The following is a 2,413-nucleotide window of genomic DNA, read 5'->3' as shown; positions in this document are numbered from 1 at the left end:
AAACCCTACAAAATAAATCCAACAATCACATCCTACAATAAGTGGGGAGGGGAAAAAAGTGGAAAGGAGGATAAGAAAAAATTAAGTTAAATGCCAAAATTGGTTAAATAAAATATTTAAATAGCACATTTTGATATCAGCATATAGTTATCCTACTCTTTAGTCCAACCAATTATGATCACACATATCATAACTAGAAGTAACTTAAATTTGAGCAGGTGGTCCCAAATAGCATAAAATTTTCCTGGAAGAACTGAGAATGAGATAAAGAACTATTGGCATCCATATTTGAAATAGAGAGTGATATCCAGTATGCTAAGGAAATAGAATCTCATGAACAAGTTCAGTATGCTACCTCAAGCTCAGAAACCAGGGATTCTTCTCCACTTTGCAATAAAGTAATATGATAATCAAGTGCTGGCAATGGATTCTTCTTCGCCTTGGTCTTCCTCCTGGTCTTCAAAGCATGCAATAGTCTACACAAAAAGCAAGGGTGGAACAAAAGTAAATCAAGTGAAACAAAAGGAGTAATGAGGGTACGAGAGTTCACCCGCGCCGCAACATACCCAAACCCCCCAAATTGAAATCCTTAAAATCAAAACCCTAACCCTCTGAAATTTTAGAACCCTAAAAATACATACCTTCACCACCACGCTGGTGAGTGACAGGAGGACGATGCTAAATAGCAATGTGAGCACGCAGCGAAACGTATTTGGGGTTAGCGTCGAGTGTTTGGTGCTGACGATGGTGACGACCAAAGCTGAGGATGCTGATGACGACCAATGCTGACAACTGATGGCTCTCGAGTGGTTAGCGTCGAGTGGGGAAGAGGAGCGGTGAGTGTGGAAGAGGAGCTGCGGTTCTGGAGTGGTGACACCGATGGATCTCAAGTGGTTGGTAGGACGACGGTGAAACATATTTGGGTTGTAAGAGGCACGAAGTGGTGGTGGTGAGATCAGAGTGTTGGTGGTGAGAGGCACGAAGTGGTTTTCCGATAACGGTGAGATCAGAGTGTTGGTGTTGGTGGTGAGAGCTGAGAGGCACCAATTTGGCTAAGTTACATACGTTGTGTGTTGGTGTGAAGTATGGGTGAAAAGGAAAAAAAATTACTAAGTCTCGCAGGGATTTGGGCCAACATAGATTAGGCAACACTTCTGAAGCGCACCTAAAACTTAACGAATGGGTTACTTTTTAAAAGCGCTCCCTTTGGTAAAAAAAAAGTGTATCCATAACTTTTTAGATTCGACTATGCTTTATAAGTGATATTTAAAATATCTAAGATGACGCTTTTAAAGTGATGCCTCAATAGTGTTTCCTTTTCTCCTATAAAAGGGCACCATGCGAAAAAGCGTAGCCTATTAGAATAGGCTACGCTTTTCAAATGTAGCTTAAAAAAAGTGTGACTGAATGGGTATTTTTCTTGTAGTGTTTCTTACTTCTCAAGTTTTCTTTCTCTCTAATAACACTTATATGGTATCAGTTAGCTACCTAGATCCATATGAGATGTAATTAACAATTCTCCACTATCACCACCTCCTTCAATGACTCCCACCACCACCAATAATGTTGCTGCAATCAACAAACCATTATTTGTTCCTTTATCAGAAAAATTATGCGATGATAATTTTCTTACATGTAGGCACCTAGTTACCCTCACAATTTTGGACAAAAATTTTAAGATCATTTAGACAAAGCGAAGATCCCTGTACGTTATACAACTATTGGTAATCAAGAGTCAAACATAGAATAAAAAGCTTACAAAGAATGAAGAGTAGATGGTTATAATTGTACCTCTTGGCTATTTGCTTCAATGGAATTCTCCTTCAAACACAAAGTTCTTGGATGTCAATTTACGCATGAAATCTGGACCAGTATCCATACACATTTTACTTCAAAAAACCAAAGCACGAATTTAGTAACTCCAATTATAACTCAAATTAGTGAAAAAACTCGAATCTACTTCAAATATTTGCTTCAAATCAAGAAGTTAGTTGATGTATTGGCCATAAAAAGAGCTCTAATCATAGATTCTAAATATACAAATGTCATTTTAGATAGTTTGAATGAATATTATCATTCATTCATCACTCTTGTCACTGCTAAAGATCCATTATACTCAATTCCAGACCTTGAAGTTCTCTTGATGGCACAAGAAGACATCATTGAGAGATTTAAAAAGCTTGATACAACAATGGTACAAGTTAACATGGCACAAACAATTCCTTCAAATGCAAGAAATCTTGAAACTACCAATTATTCAACCTTTGGAAGAGGCAATTTTGATATGCCTAATAAAGGTACCTTTGGAAGAAGAGGTAAAGGAGGACGAAATGCTAGAGGAGGCAAAGGCACTTGGATGAACACAAATCTCCCTCAATGTCAGATTTGTGGGAAGCTTGGTCATGTTGCAAGC

Source organism: Arachis ipaensis, chromosome B6 (assembly GCF_059453495.1).
Source record: "Arachis ipaensis isolate K30076 ecotype BB chromosome B6, ASM5945349v1, whole genome shotgun sequence".
In the NCBI taxonomy this organism is placed as follows: domain Eukaryota; kingdom Viridiplantae; phylum Streptophyta; class Magnoliopsida; order Fabales; family Fabaceae; genus Arachis; species Arachis ipaensis.
The sequence above is the reverse complement of the archived record's forward strand: the minus strand, read 5'-3'. Positions refer to the sequence as shown.